Source organism: Nilaparvata lugens, chromosome 2 (assembly GCF_014356525.2).
Source record: "Nilaparvata lugens isolate BPH chromosome 2, ASM1435652v1, whole genome shotgun sequence".
NCBI lineage: Eukaryota > Metazoa > Arthropoda > Insecta > Hemiptera > Delphacidae > Nilaparvata > Nilaparvata lugens.
In genome coordinates, this window is record NC_052505.1 from 8,695,533 (window position 1) to 8,719,730 (window position 24,198).

At 34.3% G+C, this 24,198-nt stretch overlaps 1 protein-coding gene across 1 annotated transcript in view; it reads right to left on the reverse strand.

The window, feature by feature from the left end:
* Positions 1–20,890, reverse strand: part of LOC111052315 — a 99,858-nt gene extending 78,968 nt beyond the window's left edge. The window contains exon 1 of the mRNA XM_039419979.1: positions 20,581–20,890. The gene's annotated coding sequence lies outside the window, so the exon portion shown is untranslated. The remainder of the gene's footprint in view (positions 1–20,580) is intronic.
* Between the last annotated feature and the right edge of the window lie 3,308 nt (positions 20,891–24,198).

The following is a 24,198-nucleotide window of genomic DNA, read 5'->3' on the forward strand; positions in this document are numbered from 1 at the left end:
ATACGTTTACGTAATGAAGTGAAATTAACCTATCCTCCATCGATATTGCATTAGAACGTGAACGAAAAACCTATGTTTTAAACCAGGATTCTCTTCATAATATAAATTTCAATTGTGCCATCACTTGGAGTATGTATGAAGACAATTATGTGAGTATTATTGATGAGTCTTTGTGAGGGAACATCTCCAACATATCTGGGATCCAATTTTCTTTCTCATCAACACGCAAAGATTATTTGCATCTAATCATTCGGGAGAAAAGTTTCGAATTTACTGTTTTTGTATTTTATTAGAAATTTATTTTTGATTGTGTTTTGATTTCTTTCATGGATATTGTATTGTGTTGATTTGAATTGAATTGATCGACTAGTCAAGTAAATAGCTTTGTGAGAAGTCTCCTTTTGATCCTTCGGCTCAGCAAAATTACATATTTTTAATTTACTCACATGATCATATTGAAAAGAGTATAAATAGCAGATATTGAACTCAACTTGACAAACATATATTTAACGAACGCAATATCCACTGATATTACTCACTAAGTGTAAGTGTTCAATAACTTACACTTCGAGGGTTGAATATAAGAGATGGCCGGCTGCACGTTAACTTCGCCTTCCAGAATTAAAATAAAGGCAGCAATTCCATTCAATTCACTAGTCACTACTCCAATTAAACTGTTCAGTTCCACCGGAATCCACAAACTTAATAAAGTTTAAGTTTATTTCCAAACTACTTTGGATTCCTATTTCTCATTATCCAATTTCAATCTTCGTGATAAATTTTGCACCATTCTGAACAAACTCTTGAAAGAGAAATTTGACCACATTTCATTATAAATCTGTAATGAAGAATGAGCCGCAATAATTAGCAATGAGCTTGAAGTTATTGACCTGTGCTTTTCTCCTTGAAAAGGCCATCAATGGAACGGGCCTAACCGCATAGTTGCAAACAATTATTGTTTTAGCGTTCAACTATGTTGCACTGCTCCAATAGCAGCAAGGTCATTATAATAGCGTTCTGTAGGTACAATTTATTTCAAAGCCTCGCCCTGAAATGTATTACGGGATTTCGCGATAGCCACAGTGATGTGGTTGGTTGAATAATTTTCTTGGGATGGACTCGTGATTATCTGTGCGAAAATTCTGTTGGCTTGATGCAGTCAGTGGAAGTAATCATTCACAAAGGGATTGTATAGAATCAACAAAACTGCAGTTCCATGACACTATGTTATTCAACGAAGCTTTAAAAAACAAACACTGCATGGTGTAGTAATTTTGAATGATCTGAATTGGATGTTTCATGCATTCCATGACCATTCTTTATCAAGAGTAATGATAATACGAAAATCCACGCAACTATAGAACTGTTTTTACATTGTTTTATTACTGTATTGATTGCAATCATTGATACACAGTAATGTGCAACTATAGAACTGTTTTTACATTGTTTTATTACTGTATTGATTGCAATCATTGATACACAGTAATGTGCAACTATAGAACTGTTTTTACATTGTTTTATTACTGTATTGATTGCAATCATTGATACACAGTAATGTGCAACTATAGAACTGTTTTTACATTGTTTTATTACTGTATTGATTGCAATCATTGATACACAGTAATGTGCAACTATAGAACTGTTTTTACATTGTTTTATTACTGTATTGATTGCAATCATTGATACACAGTAATGTGCAACTATAGAACTGTTTTTACATTGTTTTATTACTGTATTGATTGCAATCATTGATACACAGTAATGTGCAACTATAGAACTGTTTTTACATTGTTTTATTACTGTATTGATTGCAATCATTGATACACAGTAATGTGCATTGATTTTTTGACGCATTGAAATGCATTATACTGGATCTGCCTTTATATTTATTTGAAATATCAATTGCTTTCAGAATATTAAGTTTGTTTTTGGTCCTGAAAATTATTTCTTTAATATGTGAATATTTCCTATTATGGTGATGATAATGTGATATATTTCTTCTATGTTCGGTTTTTAAGCATCTAAATTTAAAAATCTACTTTGTCAAAATAATTGAGGAATGAAAATTTCATGAAGTAAACAACTACAAGACTTAATCTATTTCGGACTATGTGTGATCTTATCTGAATTTGGGAGAGGAATAGCTCAAGGTTACCTTTTTTATCTCTCTCTATCATTTTTTATGATGTACTTATTATATGAATCAATAAAAGAATAAACGTAAATCAATTTTCAGAAATCAAACATAGTTTGAAACTAGAAAGTCCGATATCCAATTCCATTTTGCACAAATTTATAAATAGACTAGCCGTCAGGCTCGCTTCGCTCGCCATATCCGTCAAGCCAGGGGGCTCCGCCCCCTGGACCCCCAGCTGGATCGTCTAAGAATGAGATCGTTTTCGCTTCGCTCGCCTGCATTTTTCATTTGAGCATTTTTATCATATGTTAGGACGATCCAGTCGGGGGTCCAGACTAAACATCTGGCTAAACGGATATGGCGAGCGAAGCGAGCCTGACGGCTGGTAATATAATATTTCCAGGAATAGCTCTGATTGAAGTAGCAGTGCCCAATCAATTTTTCCGCGATAAATGCATTTCAATCTTCAACTTGGTGCCAACGTAACAAAGTCAACTCAACTTAATGCTAACCTGACAAAATTATTAATTTAGTTACCAGTTAACAACTGTTTCGAAGAGATTATAGTTCTATATTAACATATGGTATGGACATTTTTCAATTATAATTAAGAGAATAAGAAGAATATACATGCTAAAAGACGAACTTTAAACCCTTAAAAACCACCCTTAGAGTTAAAATATTGCCAAAAGATTTCTTAGTGCGCCTCTAAAGGGCCAACTGAACATACCTACCAAATTTGAACGTTTTTGGTCCGGTAGATTTTTAGTTCTGCGAGTGAGTGAGTCAGTCAGTCAGTGATGAGTGCCATTTCGCTTTTATATAAATAGAGTCAAGCTTCCACCACCAGATGCAACGTGAATAACGTGATATGACCGACACATAACAGCAATGACTAATTTTTATATTGTTTGTTGACTTATATTTATTTGCTTGGCTATTGTTTTCTGTGTTGTACTTTCGGTTGTCAAGATTGATTGATCGATTTATGTAATTATTACATATTTATTATTTAAGAGAGTTATCATACATTTTTCAGAAGGTCTACAGTAGGTACAGAAATTTCTTGCTCTCATCCTCCTGAGTAGAGTACCCTGAGTTGGTTGACTCAAGTTTGGCTTGCCTGAAAACGATTAAAATGAACAAATTGCAGTAGTATTATAATGCCCCGTTGAGCAAACAGGAGCTAATTTAGAACACACTCAATACGCCATTGAACTGTTGCATCATTGTGTTTCTGTGATTCCTAAACTTCTCACAAGCTTGCGTGGTCCATAACTTACTAAACCGATTGTCTTTAAATATTATGTAATAGACGATTTGATCACACCGTAACAATTCACACGAATTTATTTGGTAGGTCAGGTAAGTTTAACTGAGTCTGCTATTTCACATAAGATCAGGCACTTTGTACTTGAGGATCAAACATCACACATTTCAAAGACTAGATTGAATCAGAGAAAACTTAAAGCCTACGATTGTTTTTAATAATTGTTTACTCAATCATTACTCGATAATTACATTACATTATATTATACATTCATGACATGCACCTTTGATCCTTGAAGTATGAGAATCTGATTATTTTTAAAAATTGGATAGAAAGTCAAATTGATTGGTTGAAGACAATAGGTTATAAGTACAAAATAAAAAAAACACCACTTCCATCATGAGAATTTTATTTGATTTTCATAATAATATTCCAATGCAATGAATATTCCGAATTAATTAGTATTCTCAAGTACCGTATGAATTCACTCCATAATGCAGCTCTGTTAATTGAATGACCAGAAGTGATGAATTATATACAACACACCACCTATTCTGCAGTTGATTTGTAGTCGACACTAGACATTGGACAATTCGATGCCTGGTGTAAGTAAGCGAAGACAACCTAGGCTACTCATGATAACAATGTAGATTAGGCGTTGTTGCGACACGTTGTTTACGCCAGGAACTACCAAAAACGTTAGAGTATTTTTCAATAGAAAAACGTTCTGTGTTCATTTGAAGTCAAGCAAAGTCACCAGATAATAGTATATTTCGCACCTAGGGCCGAAAATGAGACTTTTCCGGCTCGAAATCGGTTTTCAAGTCCGAGGCCATAGGCCGAGGACTAGAAAAGATTGAGAGCCGGAAAAACATTTTTGCCCGTGGTGCGAACGCTATTTTTCGCCACACAGAAAAATAAAACAAAATAAAGTGATAGTCATAGTTTTATTGGCCGGACATGACCAAAACTTGTTATAGGAAGGTAATGCTGGTTTCTGGCTTGGCTCCAGAATACCAACAGGTTTGTGTTGCTGCTATGCCTTCACGGTTCTTTACCATTCTCACTTGATGCAGTATCTATTGGAATTTATAGGCTGTTAGGTGGATAACAATATTATTCTTTTGTAGTGGATACTTTCAATGCTAAAACCAGTACAGTATGAGCATTTTTTGGATGGTTGAATCAAAAAGTATTCAAAAAGAAAATTTCCAAATTTTATAATAGGTTATTTTCTTCTTTCAAATTCTGACTCAGAATTTATTCTTCCAATTTTTATCTCATATATCATATTCACTGTATAATTCATCTTATTTCAATTCTGAAAGTATAAACTTGATTCAATTCATAACTACTATTTATGAGTTATTCATAACTCTGTCTTTTACAAAGAAGCTGCATGAAATTGTCATGAGTTTGAGTAGATGTTATCTATTTGCCTTCCAAGAGTTATAACACAGTAATTTAGTGTCAATTGTTACTGCACAAGAAAAGTACTTAGCACGTACAAGCGCACTTGATCTGTTGTTCAAACGCTGAAGCTCATTGAAATGAATTTTCCGTTCAACGAGGAAAGTACTTGTGAAAACAGTCAGAAAATTTATTTATTTCATTGGCAATTACAGATCATAATTATAATAAAAATATAATATGATTGGGAGAAGACAACAGGCATAGCCCAAAACTGTCTTCTCCCAAATTTTTACAAATAAAAGTTTCAAAAAAGAATAAGGTTAAGATTTCACTTTCACTTCAAAAAGTCCAATTTCCACTTCAAAACTAATGACTAAACTAAAAATTTTGAATTTTGATATTTAAAATTACTGATTATTTTTCCACCCAGACGCAATTTTAAATCTATTGACTGATTCACTGAATAGATTTTGTAGCTCACGAAAGATTGGAAAGTAGATATGAATGAATTTAAGATTATAAGTAGAGGAATAACATTAAAAGACCCAAATATAATTTGGAAATTATTCATAAAATGACAGATAATTTTATGACTATGTGTTTTTGTCTTTGTTGAATAAGTAAATAAACTAAGTTTTTGCTCCATCTGTCTGCATACGTCGGTCTGCGTTCGCCGCAACCTGATAGAAGTGACGGAGGAATTTTCAGCTGAGTCAGAATAGATTACAATGGCCCTTGTCCTACATTCAAATTTCTCTCCATAAACCTTAACCTTCTACTAGCTATATTCCTATTACTTTCTATTTTTTTTCTTGTAGACAGAATAACTTAGTTTAGTGTAAGTTACATTTGCTTGCTGCAGTTCGACTAGTTTCCAACCTTACGCATCCGTTTTTATTTGTACTCAATTTAGAAGAAAGTTTCTTCAGTAGGCTTGTAGACGACAACTTTGAAAGACTCTAACATGTTAAAACTAGTAACTACAATAATTATTTTTAGCGTTGGGAAACTAAACTTCTCACTCTCCCAAAGCGTAGCTATTTTATGAATAATTTCGAAGCCTTCTCCTCAATTTTGAGGAGACCTATTTAGCATTTCCAGGTATTAAGACAACCAGAGGATCAGAAAGGACAGGCCCATTGTTAGAACGCATGCATGAATGCATAATTGTGAATGTGTAGTTTGAATGGCATGTGGGAAATGGCATGTTTCATAGGATGACGACCAGCACTTTTCAAGCATGGTTATTTCAACACTTTCAACCAGGAATTTTAGAAAGTTGTGCACGTGGTAATTGAGGATTTTTGACAAGCATGTGGCAAAACTAATATTCTGAGAGGTCAATGACAAGCCTCAATTGGAATTTAAAGACCTTTTTGTAATTGAATAAATAATGAAATATCAAGGGTAATGTAAATAATGATCACTAAAGCTGTATTTTGATACCGGTAATCCATATTATATGTTACATTACTCATGAGTATTAGGTAGGCTGTTTCTTATAATATAGGGTAGTGCACTACAAATAATTATGTATTAAATTTTTTAATTTTTACTGTAGACTACAATTTATTACTTTATGTGATTGATGTTATGTTACTATGTCACATTTGAATTTAGATTGATGTATTTGGCACTTGTGAATTTGATGCATTTATTCTCATTTTTGTATTGTTTGTTTTGTATTGGTTTTGATGTAATATTGATGTATATATTCATATTATCGGAGTTGATTAAATCTTTAAGAGAGTAAAGAATTATTGTATGTCTTGTTAAAGAATCAGTTTCATAGCTGAGAGTCAGGGAAGATAATTTTTTTCTTGAATGAGCTTCAGCCTATTTTTTTATTACAAACTCTAGATTATTATTCCTCTGAAAGAGAACTGCGAGTAATTAATAAAGTTTGAAGTAGAGTCCCCAATATTGTTAAATACTGGAAAGATAAATATTGGCAAGTAGTGGTGGTAGTCACAGATCCCTTATGAAGAGGAACCCCACACATGAGCGACAGGTTGACACATTAGGCTATATATGGAGGAACGAGAACGTCCCAAGCCAGTCTTGAAGAATTGGTCATTGAGAGGTGTCAAGTGTCCTGTGTTGAGGTATTCTCTGGGATTGGCAAACAGCAGCATCAGATGTCACAATTCATAGGAGAGTGACGTGATCAAGCTACAGTGAGTCTTATCATCAGTTTTATTCTTGACACATACTAGGATTTCAATTATTGATCTGTGACTCCACTAAAGCCAAAAATAGCAACAACCTTCCAGTTTCCTTTTTCAAGTAGGGTTTAACAAAGAATTATTAGTAATTTCAGAGGAAGAGTTTTTATTCAATTCCATAGATTTCAAATTTATTTTAAATTATTGCTTTTGAATTTCAGTTTTGAACATTTCTTGAAAGATTTAAATTCTATTGATAATTGTATATATTGATTTTAATTACTCACTAGCATTTCTTGGATTCTATGTTATTATCAAATTCAAATTGAAAACTTCATTTTCAATTTTTAAATTGATTACATTTTTGAGTAAATTTAGTTTTGAAGCTCTATTCATATTTAATTTTCTCTCATTTGTGAGGCTTCTCAGCATTATTGCAACTTTATTTCATTTTCGTCTATTTGAATTCTCAATATAGTTTAGCAATAACTGATTGATTTCTTGTTTTATTCAACAAATCCCAAATTCACGACCCAGAGTGAGAGTTTCAGGTTATGTTTATTTATATTTTATCATTTTACTAGTATTTATCTATCAACTATTATTTTCCTAGTCAAAAAGGACTGGGTGGCGCCCATACAGAAACCATTATATTGGCAAATTATCCATTGAATTTAATGAATTACTCATTATATGATTATTTTTAATTTCAAGTACTTTATGTAAAGAGCAAGTAGACGAAGAGCTCAAATTGTCGCCGCCAACGTGAGGCATTGATTCTTATGTTAATCAATCGGATTTGTTGATTAAAGCAAAAGTTTTTTTGTTTTTGAATTTCCCTTAGTATTTATTTTCAGTGTCTAATCTATATCTCTTTCATATTGTTTATTATTGGATTAATTACGCTTATTATGCGTTTATTATGACATGTTCTTGTGGTAGTTCTTGTGTTCTTGTGTAGGCTATATATATTCTTGTGTTAAACTTGTGTAGTGGGGTAGAATATTCTTAAGTCAGTGCTGGGAATTATAATTGGTTAAGTTATAGTGAAAGTTTATCTTCATCAGTGGGCTCTATAGTACCTAGTGATATAGGACATGTATTTTAGGGTATGTTAGTTTATAATTTGAGAAATAGGCGTATTATTAATTCTGAAACCGAAATGGCTGATAGCGAGGGAAATCTTAATGAACAGTATACTGAAACTAGCGAGGGATATTCAGGTGACAGCAGCCCGGTAGATTCAGATAATTTAGAAGATAATTCTGAAGCCTCTAATGACCAAGTAGGGATGGGAGCAGTTAATGATCCTCACACGACTCAAACCCATGACTCAACTAGCGAGGGAAAAGAGGACCCATTGAAAATAATCATGGCAGGGTTAAAAGAAGAGTTAGGTGCCTTATTTCAACAAAATAGAAGAGAAATAGCAGTGAAATTGGACGAAAACAGGAAAGAGATTCAAGAAGTTTCCAAAGAGGTAAAAAATTTACAATCTCTCAAAACAATTGTTGAGAAGATACAAAAAGATGTAGGTTTTCTAGAGAAGAAGATTGAGAATAAGATTGTAGAAAAAACGGAAGAAATTCGTAATGAAATTTCTAAGAAAATCTCAGTAATTGAAAACACCGTTGAAAAAGTTGACGCGAGAATAACAACAGAGATTGCTTCAGTTAGAAGAGAATTGTCTGCAAAAACCGTGGAGATTGACAATGAGGCGTTAAAAAGAGTAGAACAAAGATTAGACGAGTTCCAGCAAGAGAAAAATAGGATTTGTGATACTCTAGAAATAGTCAGGAACAGACCTATTGTTGTAAATACGAATTGCCGTGGATTTGATGACGTTCCTAAGTTCGACAAATTCCGCGAGAATCCTATACAATTTCTCATAAAAATTAAGGAATATCTCCAACGAAACAGTCGTGAATCTTGGGCAGAACAGGCCGGTGTGATGGAGAAATCATTCGACAATCAGGAGGCAGCGTGGTGGATGATTGTGCAAACGACTATCACAACGTTTGAAGTATTTGAGGAGAAGTTTAAAGCAAAATTCTGGAATGAGAAAATACAGGATACTGTGAGAGATAGGATGAAAAATGGAAAATTTGTGAGAGGGAGAAAGTTGAATGCTAATGAGTATTTCATCAAACAAGTACTCATTGCACGAAATTTGGAACCAGCAATGTCAGAAGAAGAAATTATTGTAAAACTTGCTAAACACTACGGAGTAGGCTTGGAGAGTGCCAGATTTAATAGAAATATTAAAACGGTTGAGAACATGGAGCGGTTACTAGAAGAATGGACTGAACAGAACATTGATGCTGATCAGAAAGGTTTGAAAGAGGCTGGGAAAAAGGAGAACAAGATCGCCAATCAGAATTCGATGGAACGAAGCAACCAAAGCCCGAAGTTTGAGAGAAGGAATTACGACAATCAACAGGAACAAAGGCAGAATGATAATCGACAGGATAGAAGGAATTATGGTAATCAGAATTACAACCATAATAATCATTTCAATGGAGGTGGAAGAGGTGGAAGATGGAACTCGAACTATCACGAGGATCGGCGAAATAATGATTACCAGCAGAGTCGGAGAAATAATGGTGAAAGGAATCATAATAGAAGCAATGAGGATGTAAATAAGGATGATAAAACGGGAACCGCGAAAGTAGCTGAGAGCAACAAGACAAAAAACTAATTAATGTACCTGTGAGAGCCCGATCGCAGTGTCAAAAAGGTGGAGAAGGGCGACAAGAAAACTCTACGTCTACCCCATTAAGAAATTATACTGTAAATAGTATAGGAATAAGAACAACGACGGACATAGAAGAAGAATTATTAGATGAATATATTTCTGTAAATAAATTGATAGATGATAAACTAGCTAGAGCACTAATGTTGAATGTAAAAATAGGAAGCAAAAACATGAAAGTATTAATTGATACAGGATCAGCTGTTTCAATATTAACGAGAAGTAAATTGGAGGAGATAGAGAAAGAGACAGGAGAATTGAGACATCTTCCTGCGACTGGAATTTCTATTATTGGTGTTACGGGAATTAGAGCTAAGAAGATAACAAAGCAAGTTTTGATAGATATTTTTGTAAATAATAAACGCATGCCAACGAATTTCTTAGTTGTAGATAATTTGAATATAGAAATGATAATTGGAACGGACACGCTGAAATTGTACAGAGGATTAGTTAATATTGACACAGAGGAAATACGATTGTATATAGATGGAGAGTGGGTAACGGCGAAGCTTGAACAATTGACAGATGAAGAGCGAGAGATAGTAGCCAGTTGTCGAGTTGACATTCAAAGAAACGAGGAAGACAATAGGTGGAAGGACTTTTTAGAAGGGCAGGTAGACAGGGCGAGAGAGAACTATTCGAACATTGACCCTCAACCACTGTTAAGAATACTAGAACATCACAAATCAGTATTCAGAGAACAGATAGGTTGTGTAAAAGATTTTGAATATAGATTAGAGATAACAACTGATAAGAAATTCGTATGTAGAGCGTATCCCGTACCGAATTCTAAGAAGGAGGCAGTGAGAGCAGAATTGGAGCATATGAAAAAACAGGGTATCATTGAAGAATGTAACTCGGAATTTATCAATCCATTAGTGATCGTCGACAAAAAAGATGGATCAATTAGATTATGTGTCGACGCACGTAGTCTTAACAATGTTCTAGTAAAAGATCACACGACTCCACACACAATTGATAATATTCTTCAACGTTTCCACAATAGAAAATATTTCAGCAGTATTGACCTCAAAAGTTCTTTTTGGCAAATAAAGCTCACGGAAGATTCGAAGAAATTCACAGCTTTTAGATTTGAAGGTAGGGTATTCTGTTTTCAACGACTCCCTTTTGGATTATCTGTTTCAACGGCGGGACTCGTCAGAGCAATGCAGAAAGTCTTAGGGGATAAGCTCTCAGATAAAGTCATTATCTATGTTGATGATCTTCTAATTATGACTGAGAGTTATGAAGAACATTTGGAAATATTAGCTAAGGTGTTAGAAGAGTTGAAAATAAATGGAATGACGGTAAACATTGAAAAATCGAAGATACTGAGAAAAGAAGTGCTATTTTTAGGGCATATTGTTTCACAGGAGGGAATAAGAATGAATGAGGCTCGTGTAGAAGCGATAAAAAATTTTCCCAGTCCAAAGAACAAGAAGGGACTACAAAGTTTTCTTGGTATGTGCAATTTTTATCGCCGATTTCAAGATAAATATGCAGAGGCTACGGTACCGTTTAAACACGTTTTGAGTAGCAAGAATACCTGGAGATGGGGACCACAGGAGGAACAAGCATTCCAGGACATAAAAGATAAATTCTTGGAAAGTGTCATGCTAAAACATCCAGACTTTAATAAACCGTTCATTATCACGTGTGATGCTAGTGGATTTTCGCTAGGCGGTTATCTATCACAAATTAATGATGAAGGAGAAGAGCAAGTGATAAGCTTTGCGAGTAAGACTCTTAATAAACAAGAAATCAATTACAGCACAACGGAGAAAGAACTGTATAGTGTAGTTTTTTGTTGTATAAAATTCCGAGAGTATATACTTGGAAACGATCTAACCGTCAGAACAGACCACCGAGCAATTACGTTTCTGAAATCATGTCGTTTGCCAGCGGGAAGATTGACAAGATGGTCATTACTACTAGCCGCTTACAACATCAAATGGGAATTTTTAAAAGGTTCTTTGAATAAGGCCGCTGACTGTCTATCAAGAGGTAATGCTGAAATCGCACAACAATTAGCAGAAGACAAGACGTATGAAGTTTATCGGCTCAAAATTGAGAGTACTGACTTGAGACGGAAAATGAAGAACATAAAGTCCTATCAACAAGATGATGAAAGTAGTAAAGAGATTATTCAATTACTACAGCAAGGAAATGAGGAGGTAGAAAAGCATCATCGTATCAGCGACGGAGTTCTATTCAGCCGAGTGGACCGGAAGCAAGAGAACTGGAAACTCCACGTTCCCAAGGTATTAGAAGAGCAGTTGATAATCGAGTATCACAAAATGCTAGGACATACAGGAGTTAACAAAATTTATCATGCTTTGAGAGAATCTTGTTTTTTCAAGAAGATGTATAAGAAAATCTATGCATTAGTAACAACATGTGACCTATGCCAAAAAGCCAAGTCAACCAATAGAAAACAAGCTGGACTCATGAAATGCATATTACCAGATAAAAAGTTACATCAAGTATTTGCCGATGTTTGTGGACCATTACCAAAGGCGAGATTTGGAAATGAATTTATATTCATTATGCATGATGCTTTCACTAAATATACAAAATTGTATGCAGTGAAACGATCTACAGCAAAGCAATTACTTGTCAAGGTACGGCAGTTCATAGATGAAATTGGGATCCCAGAATATCTTATTACGGATCATGGCACATATTTTGTGGGACGAGTATGGGTTGAAGAAATGAAACGTTTAAACATAAAAAATCGTTTAACGTCGGTATGGCACCCAAAAAGTAATGTTTCAGAGAGGCAATTGAAGGAAATGGGCACCCTACTCAGAATAATGTGTCATGAAAAACATAGTAAGTGGTATGATAATTTGAATAGAGTAGAAGAGATAATGAATAGCATTTATCATGAAAGTATAGGTATGACGCCAATGCAAGCTATGTTTGGTAAAAAACCGGACAGACCACTGGAGGAATGGCTTAAATTTCCAGATGACAAACAATCAACGATGATGACAGAATCTCAACGAACAGTTTTGCTACGAAGTCGACTTGAAGAGATGGCGCAAAAACGTAAAAGAAGACACGACAAAACTATTACAAAGCCAGTCGAGTACAAAGCAGGAGATTTGGTCTTACTGAAAAAGACAAACTTGTCAAACAAAGAAGACAAGATTATCTCAAAACTTTGTTTGAAATATGAAGGACCATTTTGTGTTTTGCAAAAGAAATCAGAAAATTGTTACACGATAAACACAATTGATGGCAATTTAGTGGGCTCTTATAATGTGGAACGCTTGAAGCCATACAAACATACAAATAGCGTGCAGATAGAGCATAAGTTGAAGGATGGAATAGGAATATGAATATGATTAATTAGTACCTATGTATTGAGTGGAAATCATATGATTGCTGGACTGAGTAGGTAATTGTATGATGGAAACTCAGTACAAACGGAGTATCATGTATATATCATGCCTCAATATATTGTAGTTGTATATAATATATAGCTTTGTGAATAAAATTAATCATGAATAATAGTGAGAGCTACAGTCTATACATGCCATCATCGATGACGACAATCGGCAATACATCTTGTTGATGAAAGGGGAAGTAGTTGTGTGAGGTCATTATCATTTTCTTTTGTGTATATTGTAGAGGGTTAGTTTTTTGTTCCTTTTGCGTGATAGTTTTTTTCAAGAAAGTTTTAGTCTTAGATGAGGGTTGATCTATATTCTAGAAAATTAGTCATTAAGAGTTTTACACATATTAGTATAAGCTAGAATTATGTACATACATTGTGATGACATTTGAATAATTATACTTTGTTTGATTACAGGCTATCATTGATGATTGATTAATTCCATGAATTGCATATAATTAGCAGTGTGTCTACAGGTTAATTTTTTAATAGCTGCATATTTGTAACGAGTGTATGAATATTATTTTATGAACTATAATCTGAGTGCTAATCATGTTCAAGTTACAGGATAAATTGTAATGGTGCATTTTTATTGAATTCCGATTTTCGGATTATGATTGTTCATATTGTGGTATTTTGATTGAGTTATTCAAAATTTGCTGTATATAATCAATTCACTTACAGGGTGATATGAATTTCTCAAGAAAGATTACTGACTAACTTTTGACTTATTAGACTACAGAACATTTTTTTTGACTATTATTGATTAATTGTGTACACGTTTATAGGAATCACGTTTTGTATAATTTTTGTGTAAATTTATTTTCATGCATATTTTACCATTTATGTAATCTGATATAACATGCCTTTATTTTGTTTTGCACATCATTTCCAAAGAAAATAATATCCAAAAAGCGAGGGATTTTGCACCAAATATGCTACCCTACCGTGGGTGAATGACCTCTCCAACATTCAATTTCAGGGTGGTCATTAATTTCGAAGCCTTCTCCTCAATTTTGAGGAGACCTATTTAGCATTTCCAGGTATTAAGACAACCAGAGGATCAGAAAGGACAGGCCCATTGTTAGAACGCATGCATGAATGCATAATTGTGAATGTGTAGTTTGAATGGCATGTGGGAAATGGCATGTTTCATAGGATGACGACCAGCACTTTTCAAGCATGGTTATTTCAACACTTTCAACCAGGAATTTTAGAAAGTTGTGCACGTGGTAATTGAGGATTTTTGACAAGCATGTGGCAAAACTAATATTCTGAGAGGTCAATGACAAGCCTCAATTGGAATTTAAAGACCTTTTTGTAATTGAATAAATAATGAAATATCAAGGGTAATGTAAATAATGATCACTAAAGCTGTATTTTGATACCGGTAATCCATATTATATGTTACATTACTCATGAGTATTAGGTAGGCTGTTTCTTATAATATAGGGTAGTGCACTACAAATAATTATGTATTAAATTTTTTAATTTTTACTGTAGACTACAATTTATTACTTTATGTGATTGATGTTATGTTACTATGTCACATTTGAATTTAGATTGATGTATTTGGCACTTGTGAATTTGATGCATTTATTCTCATTTTTGTATTGTTTGTTTTGTATTGGTTTTGATGTAATATTGATGTATATATTCATATTATCGGAGTTGATTAAATCTTTAAGAGAGTAAAGAATTATTGTATGTCTTGTTAAAGAATCAGTTTCATAGCTGAGAGTCAGGGAAGATAATTTTTTTCTTGAATGAGCTTCAGCCTATTTTTTTATTACAAACTCTAGATTATTATTCCTCTGAAAGAGAACTGCGAGTAATTAATAAAGTTTGAAGTAGAGTCCCCAATATTGTTAAATACTGGAAAGATAAATATTGGCAAGTAGTGGTGGTAGTCACAGATCCCTTATGAAGAGGAACCCCACACATGAGCGACAGGTTGACACATTAGGCTATATATGGAGGAACGAGAACGTCCCAAGCCAGTCTTGAAGAATTGGTCATTGAGAGGTGTCAAGTGTCCTGTGTTGAGGTATTCTCTGGGATTGGCAAACAGCAGCATCAGATGTCACAATTCATAGGAGAGTGACGTGATCAAGCTACAGTGAGTCTTATCATCAGTTTTATTCTTGACACATACTAGGATTTCAATTATTGATCTGTGACTCCACTAAAGCCAAAAATAGCAACAACCTTCCAGTTTCCTTTTTCAAGTAGGGTTTAACAAAGAATTATTAGTAATTTCAGAGGAAGAGTTTTTATTCAATTCCATAGATTTCAAATTTATTTTAAATTATTGCTTTTGAATTTCAGTTTTGAACATTTCTTGAAAGATTTAAATTCTATTGATAATTGTATATATTGATTTTAATTACTCACTAGCATTTCTTGGATTCTATGTTATTATCAAATTCAAATTGAAAACTTCATTTTCAATTTTTAAATTGATTACATTTTTGAGTAAATTTAGTTTTGAAGCTCTATTCATATTTAATTTTCTCTCATTTGTGAGGCTTCTCAGCATTATTGCAACTTTATTTCATTTTCGTCTATTTGAATTCTCAATATAGTTTAGCAATAACTGATTGATTTCTTGTTTTATTCAACAAATCCCAAATTCACGACCCAGAGTGAGAGTTTCAGGTTATGTTTATTTATATTTTATCATTTTACTAGTATTTATCTATCAACTATTATTTTCCTAGTCAAAAAGGACTGGGTGGCGCCCATACAGAAACCATTATATTGGCAAATTATCCATTGAATTTAATGAATTACTAATTATAACGGTGAGTTTTGTTGAAAGTGCGTAGGGTGTGTTGAGCTGAGCAACGGATCGGATAAAGATAAAGCCGATGATAATTGTGTCGTAGTTTGTGCATTACATGGTCAGCGGGTTATCTGAAGGAGCGGCAGCCTCTGTAGCAACAACCATATTATGAAGGCCGTAGTCGTCTCGCCATCATAATACAAATGACCGACCAAGTACTCAACTCCAGGACAAACGCTTTTCGATTTCTCTTAGCGATTGTTCTCTCCAATACGGTGATTAGGGTCTAGGGCTTCAAAAATGGCTACTAAGTTTTCAATCTTGACCTATAAAGAAGTTCATTGAAACATATGAATCAGTTCGTTACAAATGAGTATGATGTATCAGCCTGAGAAATGTATACAGTCCCAATTTAATTTGATAGAAAAAAAAGACTATGAAAGCATTTTCACGAATTTGATGAACAATGTTTTTTCTTCTAGAACTTTTCTTCGTCGTCTTTGGATGACTTTCTTCTATCATACACCGTCGGCTCGAAGCTTTTTCTTTAGAGATTTCCTGAACAATACAGTTGATAATAGTCCAGTTTAATCAGTACAATCAACAAACTAACACTCGAATCTTTCAGCTACTAGGTAAGTGTCCTCCTTTCGGAAACTCTTTCACACTAGACGTTTGTCAAGCAATAAAGTGTTATAGAAGGAAAAGTTTGGAAGACAATTTTTGACCCCGCAGTTCTGTTTAGGGTAGTGAGGAGGTAAACATATCAAAAGTCCCCACCCCTACCCGCTGTGCTAAGGGGGTGGGGGTGGTTCAAAGGTACCATTTTTTGGTTTCTCGCATATAACTAGAAAACTATACATTTTACAGACAGGACTATCCTATAAGAAATTAAAGCTTAAACAATTTCCTATAATAATGATTCAACAACTTTTTCTATTTCTCTTTCACTTTTCGAGATATCCGCTCTAAAAGATGTGACATTTTTGAAAAACACATTTTCCCTCAATTTTTTGCTATTTTTGCTCTTATAACTTTTTGAATATCGATGGGAAAAATCCATGCTGATCATGAGCATAAATTCTCTTTAATTTGATTTATAATTTCACAAGTTTACGCACATTCCCACGACTGTTGCAGAAGCTTCAGTGTTGAGTGTGAGATCTTCAGTTATGCAAAAATAGACCAATTGAGAAAGGAATCTGGAGAGAATGTTTTGAAAACAATTTTTGACTTTGCAGCTTCGTTAGGACCAGTTAGGGGGTGAACATATCAAAAGTGCCCATCCCTATCCCTTGTGCTAAAGGGATTAGGGTGGTTTAAAAGTTGCATTTTTCAATGTTTTGCTTACACGCTCATATCTTGAGAAAAATGCGTTCAACCGACATGACTATCTATTCAGAAAAAAAGCTTGATAAGTTTTCTACAATATTTGTTCTGTGGTGATTTGTGATATCTCCAACAGTTTTCGAGATATACGCTCTTAAAAGTGTAAAGTTGTTAAAATAACAGCTTCTAATCCTGGACTATTAGTTAATTTGGTCAGGCAGAAAAGTCTCCAATACCGGGACCTTTATCAAAATCATATATAAGAAATTAGATCAACGATTCACTCTACAGGTTTATGATAAACACACAAGTTACTTGAAGGATGATCTAATTAAAATGTCTAATATGCTATAGTTTTCAGTGGAATTTCTTCATCCATGACCGTCAGCTGGTACTCTGAGCTCTGAGCACTAATGAACTGAAGAGTAGACCTTTGGACTGGTCACTGACTAGGGAAGAGGTCAGTGCGCCCATCTTTCAAGAATACCAGAGAAAGAGCTACGAAGAGGAAGATGGTAGAGTGGGAGAGAATAATCATCAAGTAAGAGAGGCCAGTGAGGCAGTTCCACGTATTAAAGGAATTCGTAAACATTTGCAAGGTCATAGCAATTTCTCTCATTGAATTATTAATAAAATAGTTGATTAGTGATAACTACCAATCATATTTTCATTGTAAAAGGATATGAGATATGAACCAATCATTATAAGTTATCCCCAAAAGTAAGATCCTTCTTCTCGTCACGGTATTGACAATGGTAAAACTTGTGATAGTAAATTATTTGCCATTTGTTTATAATTCAACAAATTAGTTTTCTGATTATCACTTTCCTGTTTTCACTGAGTTGATCATGACAGTGTGTTTTCACTGTATTGAAAACAACACGACAGTGCATAAAAGTGTCCATTTGTTCCAATGTGCTTGAAAGCTTCCGTTCTTATCATCCGTAAATAAAAGCATGTATAAAAGGAATCTACATGGTTTATTAGTTATTATTTATATTGACATGATTAATTTCATTGATGCTATGTTGAAACATTTTCAAGTGAAAAGTTCTTGAACTATGATAAATTCGATAAGTAGCCTATGTCAATAGTTATAGTTATCACTTTCCAGTTTTCACTGAGTTGATAGTTATAACAATTATTGTTATATGCTTATGACTGATAAAAAATTGGTGTATGCTGCTTGGTGTAAATGCTCCTTGGTGATTCAACCTTTGTCAACCTCTGTTACTCTATGCTACTACTTCTAATTCTACAATTGAACTCTTATGTAGCATGTAGGGGTTATCAAGCACAAGTATTAACAGACTTGTCATCAAACTCTTAGAAGTCTATTAGACTCTTAGAGTCTATTCAATGAAGATGTTTTAACTAGAAGTACTCCATAAATTAACATAATCATTAGGTTTTTACTACATCATACTCATGTCGATTGCAATTCAATCATTTCAAGAAATTGAATGTTGTTTCCTCATCACTGTTACCTTCTATCACCAGCAATGAAAATTCTGAATGGTGTGTCCTCCAAAGGACTAATTGAATATATTAGCGCCAAACCTCAGGAAGCACGCATATAGTCTACCATCTAGATCTAGATTCTAGACGACTGTCCACTCAACTACTGTACATTTGTGCCTATCGTTTACATCTCAACATGAATAATACATACAAAACAAAAAGAGATAAAAAACAAACACGAGAAAGCAAAAACAAAATAATATTTCAAATGCTTCCCTCACATAACTGTCAGGATAAATTCATTAGCCCATTAGTACCAGTCCACTGAAACATCTAACTCTCATTCAGTTATAGGAGCTCATTTGTCATATTTGATAATTGCATTCTCATATCATTATCTGAATTTGTTTTCTATTGTATATGTTGAAATTCAAACGATAGTTAGTGGACAGACGACTAAATCTAGATAATAGTAGACAATAATAATAATAATTTGTATTAATGGAGACAACAGTGTATGACAACAATAAATGTGTATGATAATCGGAGTTCGGGCTAGTATTCTGTTAATCATTTCTAGGATACTCCTCTCAGATCTCCGAACCAGAAATCGAACAAAGTATAAAAATTGAAGTATGTTCCCTCCTACAGTTCAAAAGCTTTTTGTAAATTTTCAACACTAGCTTAACGATTCATTTATTATAAATGTCGTGAATGCCAAGGACAACTGGACAAGGTGAGAGGTAAGCTGAGCTATTTGTCGAAAGAAATTGGCATTTATTGTCACCTTTTTTAAACAAGTCAACAATTTAGAGGTTTATAATCAAACTCAATATGAATTTGCAAAGTAAAGCAAAGAATCGCCGATTGGTTTGTTTAATTAGATTGACCATCGTTGTATGCTACACTGATAATGTATCTACTATAATATTTTAGAAATTTAGTCAGAGCAGTCAAGTCAAAAAACCAATGTAAGAAGCCACGAGATCACGTGTATAATATTACATTTACATTATATTTGACCCGATATCAAGTCTCTATTTTGCCCCCCACCCAAAAAAAACAGGCTGTCATAAGTGTTTCTCAGAAGCATTTTGATCTGGGACGGATGGTTGGTTCGTATTCATGATTATTAAACTTTGAGCTTGATGCTTCAAATAAGTATATAGAATATAGGCTAATTTAGTTTCTGAGATTTGTACAGATTGACGCACCTGCTCAAGTGAAGGTAATAAGAATTAAGAGTAGAGAGATAAACCTGATAGGTAGTATGATAGAGACATCTTCCTAAATATCCTAAAATTTGGTTTACCAGCCCCTCTCTCCCATAAATAAGGCACCCTCACCCTCGCAAACACCCCCCCCCCAAATCACCAAAGACACATTCTGCCTTTTCACCTCTACGTTCAATGATAATCATCATAAAAATCTTCAATTAAAAGAGATGAACCGTCATTATTTGAAACATCTAAGGAAAAATCATTTTATTTTTTCCAAGCTTGGAAATTCCTTAGCTGAAGGAGGAAGAGGAATACACTAGCTGTAGAGAATGTTTACTATAATAATTAATCAAAACTACGGTATCAAGTTGTGTAGCTTATAATACAGTAAAGATATCGTTGATGACAAGACAATAGACAACTGCTGGTGGACCCTAGACAACTTATGAATATGATACCAGCAAATATAATATATTATCAAAAACTATTGATGACAGTTTCGTCTTTCGTGAACTATCTAGCATGTGTTCCAGCCAGAGTCGAGTGGGCTACGCTCAAAGAATACCATGTGCATAGATAGTCCACTACTGCTTGGAACCTTGGAAGTAGTTTCTTAAAACTACAAAGATAATAAGTTTGTTTTCTTACCTTAGAAGAAATCCAAAACCTCTTGTCCTTTTAAAACACTGACTGTCGTTTAGAGCACAAACACAAATAAGAAAGCAATCGTTTTAAATGGATATGAAACAGAAGAACACAGTTAAAACTTGAGTCGCGTCAGATTACGTTCACAGACTGACTGCTCAAGATGGTAAGGTTTTCTCTCCCACCGTTTTCTCCAGGTGAGAGGCGCATTTGGTGAGTGGCGCATGCGCACAAGAGCCCACACCTGCATTCCTTCTCAAGGGTATCCAGCCAGCAGCAGCACTGTCTTGACTCAAGCCTCAAGAACTCGGCACAAAACAGTCATTCGTTGCGTAGCCTTCAGATTCAGATTGTACATAATAACGTTGGCACGTCTCAACCACAGGCAACAGACCCCACCACCGTGCCTCGCCATCAGGAGTCAGTAACCGCTGACGTTCAAAACCAGAAACGAAATTCACTTGCACAACCGCGCAGCTTGAAAACAACCAACAGCGAACAGCGTGCTGCCGGCAAAGAATGCGCCTTCAGCCACATAGATAAGTCGTCGTCAACGGATGCAAAATTGTTTCTACCGATGTGGATATCTCGACCTCTTGTGTAATCCTGGTCAAAATAATTCTTCCATAAGAAACCAACTTTACCCATTGAGGATTACGATACAGTGTGAGAGAGAAATGCTGTTGAATTCTGAACTCTACTGATGCTACATGGATGATGAACTACAAATTAATATTAATAAGGCTTGAATATTTCATTTTGAAAGAGTGATGATGATTTCTGGGCTCCAGGCTACGATAACATTCTCAAATTTGAATTTGGAAAGCCTTCTAACAAAATTATGGCCACTTCAAACAAGAAGTTGAAAAAATTCTCCCATCGAAAAAAAGTGATGTACAATAATTAAATTTTATAAACTGATGAAGCTAAGGTAATTTAGAGTGGTAACTCGACTTTTTCCTTAAAAAGCTTTTTTTTAAATAGGCCTACCCCTGGACTCTCCCACTTTTTCTTCGATTCTTCCTTCAAAGTAAATTCATGGCTAAATAAAACAAAAGACAAAATGAATACCCTACAAACTTTGATTGAACTCATTTGGTAGTTTGAAATACCAGAAGGCCATCAACTTCCCATTATCATGATGCCTTCAACGGCAAGACGCAACTGCACATAAGTTTCTTCACACCCATGAATATGAATTCAATTCTACAAGTTATTTACAATACGAGATTACAAAACAAATTATTTACAATAAGTCTTCAAAAACCTAATTTTTCCGCTTTTCGGGATTCTGGTACTAAAACCTGAAGACCTTGATTATGTGATTGGGATCAAACTCCATACAAACACTTTGGATCAAACTCATAAACACTTTTCATGAAGGATTCACTTATATATGGAAAAATTCCCTATTGCATAGTTTCAGGATTTTCAATTTGACACTTTTTCAAAGAAACAGTCCATTTATTCTGTTTATTGCTTGTCACTTCCGTTGCGGTGAACTAAGTACACAAGTGTTGAAGGCCAATCCATCCAATAAAAGGAAGACGTCAACGTTGATGTATAAGTAACATAAAATAATAGCCTACCTACCTTTCTATGAAGTTGCCTATATTTGAAAATTCCGCACTGAACCACCAAACCTAATTGAAAAAACTATTCCATCGCAAATAGGTTGTAATTAGCTCAGCTCTAAATCGCTCAGGTAATAAATTTTACACTATCATTTTAAAAAATACCAAAAGCTTCAGTGAACTCTGGAATGCAAAATAGAAGCATCTGATTGTGAATGTCATACTAATCAAGCTAAGTTGAAGTTACCTTTAGCAGCTCTATCTTTCTTGGAGCAATCATATTCCCGTTCCCAACAAAGAATACTGTAAACATATAACATAGATTGATTATATAGATAATTATACTGTAGTCAGTATTTTCTTCCTATTAATGTAATTTTACCTCACTGGAAGCTCTTTCAAACCACTGCTTGTCATCCTGTGACATCTATTTCGGAAATATGTCTAATAAAAGTAGAAGTTAGATAAAATTCTCAAATGCCATTGATATCTCTTCGAAAAGCATTGGCTTTAATCATAAATTTCAAATTAAATTGGAAGAATTTTTTACAAAAAAAACTATTAATCAGAACAAGTTTCTTCTTCCCCACTTTTCACGTCCTCAAATTTGTCCCTTGGACAATGAATAAATATTGTGTATTAGCAGAGACAAGAAATATAGAAAACTTATGCTTATCCTTTATCTATGGTATTAGTGGTATTATGGTTTTATTACACAAAACTTATACTTATCCTTTATCTATGGTATTAGTGTTGGTTTTGACTAAGTTTTTTATTTGACAAATTGAAAGAGAGCAGAAGAGGAGCAGAGAGTCCGTTCTACGCCCTGAGTGGATCAATAAGTTATGGTTCAATAAAAATTGGACTACAATTGTGTACAAGTAGTTGGTTTCGACTAAGTTTTTTATTGGACAAATTGAAAGCGATCGGGAGCGGAGCAGAGTGTCCGCTCGACGCCGTGAATGGATCAAGTGCGCGCTTCTTGCTGGATTGGATGCGAGATCAGCTTTCTCGCGAAGCAGCTCTATAGAAAGTGGTTTTTGAATCGCATTCCTTTTCCCCTCCATCAGCAGTCCCCTACTGCTTGTATGCGGTACTCTCTGGCACCATTATCGCATGAAGAACTTTGATTTTATTTGGTTACGCAATGGTCAAAGGTTGGGCCTATCTAGACGTCGCAGCCACCTGTTCAGATGCTGCGAGAAAGTTTGACGCGTCGCCGCGTGTGGTATGCTGCCTGTCCTGATTCCTGGCATACAGCATACACTAATCAAACAGATCTACCACTATTGTCCTAATCCCTAATGTGATCCACCATTGTCCCAATGAGATCCATCATATCATAATATCAAACCGGCGGCGGCAGATAACTAATAGAATTGATGCTTATCACTGATTGTTGTCAGTTGCCACAGCCGATATGTGTGTATGATATGTGCCGATAGTGTGCTATTCGAATGTGAATGCACATTGAACAGGATTAGAGGTTTCATCGTATTGAAACTCAAGTCACAAAACTGGCACTCAAGCTGATTGCTGATGGATGTCTCTTCCAATTGGCTTGTGTTTAAAATGAGAATTTATTCATAGTCCTGTATGATTTAATTATTCATGAAGCATTCTATAGAACTCTTTTTAAGTGGGAAAATACTGTATTATCAGATTCTCAATACAGTATAATAACCATTTTAATAAATTATATTCAATTATAATTTATCCTGCATGATAATTTCCATTGATTATTACTAAAGGTATATTCAATTGCTTCATATTTTGTTGCGTTTCGCTTATTTGAAATGATGAGTTACTGATGATTCTTAAATCTTGAATGAATAAGAAACAAACAAGTAACGTAAACGTTCATAACGTGAGGTTCTCCTATCATTGTTCATTGCCAATTTAGTGTCTCAATATTACAAACATCAATTCATATGACTTTAATTATCTGCTTTCTGTGTTGTGAAGGTAATTTTGTGGTACGGTAAACTAAATAATCTTGTTAAATTAGAACGACTTGATATTGACAAAACCACTAACTTATAAAAAT